Here is an 8,227-nt window from a genome sequence, read left to right as displayed (position 1 = left end):
CCTGAATATCCATGTGTAGGGGTTCATATCCCCTTAAATAACCTGCCCCCTTGATACTAAATTTTTTATACAAATAATTTGTATTTGGGCAGAGTAAAGTTTACATGAAATCAATAACATATTCTCAATCCTTCTTCCAGACAACATAAATTGGGAGAAAATCTAGTTTTACGTGGAATGTGAACTGTTCCATTAACCCTGCAACCTCCCCCTCCCAGTTGATTCTCAATCACAATTCATATCTACATATATTGAATTTCAGTGATGTTTAATGCCTTGGGAAAAATATATATACCGGTATTTTGATTTTTAACACCAAATAACAAAAATGTAGTTAATCAATTAGTTTAATGTTAAATTATTTTTATTATACACACATAACATCTAAAAACATGAATAATTTGAACATTGGTTAATACACATGAGTACACACATATTCATGCTTTTACATGTGTATTTTTAGTCAACCTTTTAATCATTCATGTATATTTTATTTAATAGCTCTTACCTTTAGTGGCCGGCTGGTACAAATGTGTACCACCAACTGTATTCAGCTTAGGCCGGCTGGTACACATGTGTACCAGCACTGCGAGACAGTAATTAATTAACACACAATTTCTTGAAAACTAGACACGATATATCCGTCTTATATATATATTCTGTCTTTTTTATCTTTAGTATACATATGAAGGTGACATACTCCAATTACAAAACAATATATCCATTGTTACTATTCTTAACAAGTGAAGGTTGAAAAAGTCCTTATTTTCCCTTCGTTACCCTCATTATTATGGGATAGACTTTTGTAAATGGCTCTAACTTCGAAACTACTGCATCTATTTGAATAAAAAAAAAAAAAATCTACAAGCAAGAATGAGTAAAAAGCAACATTGTAAGCAATGTCTGACAATTAACCTTTAGGAGCCTGATTGTCTCGATCAAGATGCTCTCATCTAACCTCGGGAGCCCGATCATCTCGATCAAGACTGTCTGTCAAGGTCGTAGTTTTTACGTTATAACTTCGCTATTTTTGGCTAGAATTTCGATTTTCTTTTTTTATATTGTTGTTAACACATATATTTAACAGAAATGGTTATTGCACGTTTTTTCTTTTCATGGAAATTGCAGGAAAAAGGCAACTTCTTTTTTGTGTCTTTTTTTCAAGGGAAAAATTTTGCCGACAAAGGAAGGCCGGCTTTGTTGTTCTAAATCAATGCGTTTCCCTCACCCCTGGAAACTGCATTGGAAGGAAGTTTGTATATCAGTACCCGAGGTCAAAAGGAATGTTTTCCGTGTGGGAGCAAGCAGGGTTTGGGAGTTGGGGGAGGGGTTGTTGAAACTGCGTCGTAATAATGTACATTCGAGGTGCACTGAAGAAAAGCCTTTGTTCTTGAGCACAGTGTTTCACAAATGGCTACAAAGATTACCCTGCATTGTTTAAAAATAGAATTTGGAAGTAGCTGCAAGAATTTGCGCGCTTTTGTCACTCCGTTCTAGCTTTTCCTCCTGGAAGATTGTGCGTACGTGAGACTCGTGCCCAAGTGCCAAAGATTTTTTGAGTGAAGTGTGACTCTTCCCAAGACTTTTATCATCATCTTTGCTTCGTTCGTGTGACGTGTGATAGTGTTGTCTGTGCCCCCAAAAGGCTTATAGTCGACCATGGCTGCCCCGAGTGATCTCAGTTCTGATGAAATCTGAGATGAACTGGAGGATATGGATACAGACTCCGATTGGGATGAAGAAGAGCTTGACATTCCCTCTTGATATATCATTAGAATGTGATTCTGATGATATGTCACAAAGACGTTCCCCTTCCCCTCCTCCTGCTCCTGCACCATCCGACTGGCAACGCCCTCCCGAACTGGTAGGACTGCTACCAACCCTTGACCTTTCCTAGGACAGACTGGACTGAAGGCTCACCACATTGACAATGCATCCTCTCCCTTGGACTTTACATGCCAGCGATAATTTCTATGTGCATGTTGACCTTTTCATGTTCTTTGTTTCGGGGGTAGGGGGAACCCCATTTTTTTTTTTAAAAAAAAAAAAAGATTTTTGGGGGATTCCCCCTTCCCCCTCTATATATACGCTGAATGTGCATACATTTTATATCGTCTGAATCTGTGATACATTCCACGTACAATGGTATATCATTCATCACTCTACGGCAATTAGCCTCTGAGCTACAGGCATTTCAAGGTTTTGAAGCTTAATCAGTGGCGTGCTGACCATTCCTTTTGGGGGTACAACTCGCGTTACATTGGTCATATGATAATAATGCAAATATTTTTGTATTCCTTACATGTCAGTGATAATTTCCATGTGCATGTCGACACTGTCATGTACTTTCTTCTTGGGGGAGGGGGAAAATCCCCATTTTTTCCGAAATTTTGAGTGTTCTCCCTCCCCACCACATACCAGGTGTGCTGGTTAATAATTCTTAATTTCGTCGCTGGATGGCGCTGGAAGCAAGGGTTGGTGCACAGTCTCAACTGTTACGTCAGTGTGTTGCCTGCCAAAACACCGTGGATGTGCAACCGAGTGCAAGTGATCGTGATATTGGGTTTCTGTGGGAAACATGTTGACCTTCAAACCAAATAAGGAGCATGTGCGGCACGTCCTGCTTTTCTTGTTCAATCAAAAGAAAAACGCAAGTGAAAGCCATCGTATCCTTGTGGAAACATACGGTGACAATGTCCTAACGCAAGAATGTGCTCGTTGGTTTCGACGATTCAAAAGTGGTGATTTCGACTTGAAAGACAAAGATCACCTGGGCCAGCTGAAAAAATTCCAAGATGCCGAATTGCAAGCACTGTTGGATGAAGACGATACGCAAACGCAACAACAACTGGCAGAGAAGTTAAATGTTGGTCGCCAAACCATATCTGATTGTCTTCATGCCATGGGAAAGATCCAGAAGGCAGGAAAATGGGTCCCACATCATCTGAACGACAGACAAATGGAAAAGCGAAAAACGGTGTGTGAAGTGTTGCTTTCTCAGGATGAAAGAAAGTCTTTCTTGCATCGGATAGTGACTGGGGACGAAAAATGGATCTACTTCGAGAACCCAAAATGCAAGAAGTCATGGGTTGACCCAGGACAACCTTCAACATCGACTGCAAAACCAAATCACTTCGGAAGGAAGACAATGTTGTGCATTTGGTGGGATCAGAAGGGTGTGGTGTACCATGAGCTTCTGAAACCAGGTGAAACAGTGAATGCTGTTTGCTACCGTCAACAACTCATCAATTTGAACCATGCATTGATCGAAAAGTGCCCAGATTGGGCGACAAGACATGGAAAAGTGATTTTGCAGCACGACAACGCCTCATCACACACAGCGAAAGGCATCAGACACACCATTTCTGCACTTGGCTGGGAATTCTTGCCCTACCCTCCATACTCACCAGACTTAGCCCCTTGACTACCACTTACTTTCATCGATGTCTCACTCACTTTCCCAGCAACACTTCAACAATTACGAAGATGTTGAACAATGGCTTGCTGACTGGATCACCTCAAAATGTGAACGATATTTCTGGAAGGGCATCCACAATTTGACGGACAGATGAGCACAATGTATAGCTAGCGATGGCGCATGCTTTGAATAAAGCATTTGTTACCTTTCTCCCCAGATACACTTGTTTTCTTTCGAATCAATTAAGAATTATTAACCGGCACACCTGGTATACGCCGAATTTGCATAAATTTTTATATAGTCTGAATCTCTGGTTCATTCTGCATACAACAGCATATCACTCATCTCTCTAGGGCAATTAGCCTCCGATATACTCTCATTTAATTGAAATTCTGAATTTTGCTCAAAATCGGCTCTGGCATCAAGGGGTTTACATGTGAAAATGGCATTGGGCTCCAAAAGATTAAGGATTCAGGGGCGTTGCAGGGGCAAAGGTCCGATTGCCAAAATTTGCCTCGACCATGTGTTAGCACATGGCAGTAATTAACACACAATTTCTTGAAAACTATCCACTATATTTCAGTTCTGTCTTTTTATTCATTAGTTTACCTCTAAAGGTATTACATACTCGAATTACAAAACAATAGAGTCATTGTTACTATTATTAACGAGCGTCATTTTAAAAAGCCCTTTATTTCACTTTTGTTACTATGGAATATATTGAAGATAAAAGGCTGTAACTCCTAAACTTCTGCATCTTTTTGAACATTTTAAATTAAGAGTCAGTAAAAACCAAAATTTTAAATAACATCCCACAATTAAAGGTCCAGGGCCAAAGGCTAAATTTCGAAATTTTCTGTAATTACGCAAAATTTCTGAACCCCGAAATTTCCATTTTTTTTTTCTTTTTTTAATTGCACCATGCACATTACATATCCTCATAGAGTGAGTGGTCTCTTGTCATGCTTCCCTCCAAATTTGGTCCAGCAAGTGTCCATAGGACTGTCGCTGGAAACAAAATTATTGTTGAAGTTAGCAACACTGCCACTTTATATAAAGTTATTTTTTTACTCAAGAAGTATCAGTCTGATTTCAACGAAACTTTGCACAGTTGTACCACTGCTACATTCCACATTTTTTCCATTCACTTTGGCCTATTGAGGAGGTCATGCCATATGCCATTTAAAAAAAGAAAAAAATATTATTCTTCATTTAACACTAATTATTTGGAGGCATAATGTATAGATTTTATCTCCGCTAGCAGCCCTGTCTTTAAGAAAGAAAACAAAATCAATTTCATTTCCCTGCAACAATTAGTTCTCGAGCTGATATTATTATTATTATTATTTTGTTTTGTACTGCGGGAAGTTTTGAAAAGCGCACGCTTGAAAGGTCCAGGCCGCAGAGGCTTTTGAGGAGCGCAAGGCTACGCCCGCTAAAGGTTAATATCCAAAATGCTAGATCAACAATAATTGCTATAGTGTTACAAGGAAAGCAAAAGTGCACTATGCATACAAAAGGCAGTTATTTGAAAAAAAAAAAATTTATTATGGTATTAACAAACTGACAATAATGAGATTGATTGAAGACATTCTTAAAATACAATATCACAAACCTCATTTTCAAAAATTCATACAAACTATCCTTTATAAAATTAGTTGCAATAATACGTATTGCTTAACTGATACAGTCTTCAGAAAAGAAAAAGTTAATATGCAGATGTGTGCATAAGTGAAAGGTGCATACTTTCTCTTGCTCAAATATGAGTGGAGATGGTGTGATGAGCACCATACTCCAATCACTTTTACTGTCCCTAAATTTAGGTTTTCAAAAGGCACTATATTCTGTTCTATGAAAAAAGTTATATTTGGTATCAAATAGGGCTATACAAAAGTAATTTTCCATCTGAAAATTGAATCTTCTTTTATTCTTGTATCCAAGTCTATCAAGATACTTTTTGTGCAACAGTTTATGTAAATATAAACATACAGACAATTAATTTTGTTAACACATAACACAATGGACTGAAATGGGTTATTTCACGTTATAGTACGGAATAGTAGAAAACTTGTTTCAAGAACTTGTCAGCCAGTGCTTACATGAGGCAGCAAGTCAAAGAAAAAGTACTGTTGTTTCAGGCACACAGAGGAAACATGTCCAAGCTTGTTGAACAATTACTTCTAGTGCTTGTAGGCAACCAGACATACAAATAAATCATTCTTTCGGGAGGATTAGTGCCAGTTTATCCAACTTTTTTTGAGAATTAATAAATGTGGTATTCTCCAACAAAACTTTTTGTTGCCTGCAATTAAGTTCATGCATTCCCTATTTTTATAGTTTTAATTTCTGTATTTTTGACTAGATACAGCACATCCTCACTTGCAGATGACATCTTTCCTCATGGGAAGTTATCTGCTTGTTTACATCTTTCTATGTGGATACTAATTAGCATGCTAAGCACTAAACCTTATGATTCCAAGCTTTCTATGTGTCCGTACCCTATGACCGTGTGTCATTGAAATGTGGATGTGGAAGAACAGAAATCCTGAATCTTACTTCAGACTACTGTGATTTGCATCATGTGTGTTTGACTAATAAACAAAATATCACATTTTAATATACAAGTACATGTATGTGCCTGAATTTTTCATTATTATACAGCATGTGTACAGTTTACTTGTTATAAAGAAATTTACACTTATTACACTTGACATTATTTAACAAATATGTATAACAAAACTTGCTTCAGAAAAAAGTGATTATGCTTCTGCAGGTTATTTCAATAACTTCCTAAATACCCACAAAATATTTTTATTGTCTTTATGAATGCTACTACAGTCACCTATATTTTGTAGCAACACAGGACTGAGTAAATTGAAAAAATATTTGATAACCTGCAAAGCTGCTGAATAAAATTTAGATATCATAAATCTTTGATATTGTGTCTAAACATGAGCATGGTGGGATTGAGATATTTGGAACATTTTATACACTTAACATGCTGCTGCATTTGCCTTTTCCAGCATTCCACAAAACCACTACAATATTGTGGATTCTGACAAATTACATCAGTTTAAGCATTCAAGTAAATCTCCATGTGGTACATACACACTGCAGACATTGGCGATAGTTTTGTGACAGATTAAGCTTATTCGCTGACATATATGTCACATGAAGATCCACTTGAATAATCTAGAAGGAATTGTAAACAAAATCTCATTTGCTAGAAGTCAGAATATTGTAACAATTTTCTACCAAAAAAAAAAAAAGAAAAAATCCTACATAGATCAAATGTTCAGCAGCACCTTAAGTATATCACTCAATAAGACTTTCCAGGCAGGATAAGTAAGTATAAATCCACAGGTTAACAATCAGTTAGAATAATAAACCTACGTAATTGTGCACGCACACACACAAAAAAAAAAAAAAAAAAAAACTGTTTCACAGGTCTAACGTTTAAAAAAAATACATATCTTTTAAAGGAAGTAAAATCATACTATATCAAAAACCAAACCAATTCTACATATTTTTCGTAATCTCAAAGAATTGTTTAGTTTCAATAGCTGCAGTAAAACAAAAGTATCTTGCATGTAAGGGGCATTGAGCATACAACTGACATTAACACTTACTGCAAATTGTATTCAGGCAAAAATAAGAGCAATATAAACATAATATAACTTTGGACATACTAAAATAACATCCTTACATGTAAATAAACATAGTAATCAGTCAGGTGAATATTATTAACTATAAAAATGGCACAAAATATTTGAACTATCCTATTGGACTTGCAGTGACCCTTTTTGTACATTGCTATTTTTTTTTTAAAAAAATCAGCAAATTTGAGCATTCAGACACACTGACTGAAAGAAACCAGATATTGATAAGATTCATCCACTTAAGACAACTGAATTTCCTGAATATTTTAAAATATTAACATTGCTATGCATAATAAAGTCTTTCACTCATTATTAATGAAAACACTATTAAGAAACCTGAAATTATATACAGTGGAACCTCCATTTTACGATTTTCAGGGAATCCGCTGAAAAAAAAATGCAGGAAAATGTATAATCGAGGAAAAGTTTATAAAATTTTGCTATGCTGGGACCATGAAGATTGAATGTATAATGTGGGAAAATTCAAAATCGTGGAATATAAAATCTGAGTTCCACTGTATATGACAGGTTTCTCTTCATGTGCACTGTATTTTACATTGTTCTTCAGATTAACTTAGCATTTCTCATGCACTTTTATATTTCACTTTCCATTTTATATCAGATCTTTGAATCTGAGTAAAAGACAACCAGCAGATTGTTTACCACTATTAGGAACATATGGGACTTAATGCTACCAAAGAATTTTTGTAAAAGTATGTCTAGTAAAATATGAAAGGAACAAGTGTTCTCGAGTTACCAGCCAGGTTAAATTGGAGTTGGCTTCCAACGTTTCGAGGGCATACATTGCTCTCATCTTCAGGGAATGTAGAAATGGGAGACCAGTGTAGGTTAATATACATGATTATAATGTGGCGGAGTTTGGATTCTGTCTTCCTCTCTCCAGAGAGAGCCAATAGGATTCTGTCTTCCTCTCTCCAGAGAGAGCCAATAGGAAGACAGAACAAACTCCGCCACATTATAGTCATGTATATTAACCTACACTGGTCTCCATTTCTACATTCCCTGAAGATGAGAGCAATGTATGCCCTTGAAACGTTGGAAGCCAACTCCAATTTAACATGGCTGGTAACCCGAGAACACTTGTTCGAATCACATCACCAGGAAAGCTACAATTCCTACAAAATATGAA

Source organism: Lepisma saccharinum, chromosome 16 (genome assembly GCF_977018435.1).
Source record: "Lepisma saccharinum chromosome 16, izLepSacc3.1, whole genome shotgun sequence".
Taxonomy (NCBI): Eukaryota; Metazoa; Arthropoda; class Insecta; order Zygentoma; family Lepismatidae; genus Lepisma; species Lepisma saccharinum.
This window is presented reverse-complemented; position numbering follows the sequence as displayed.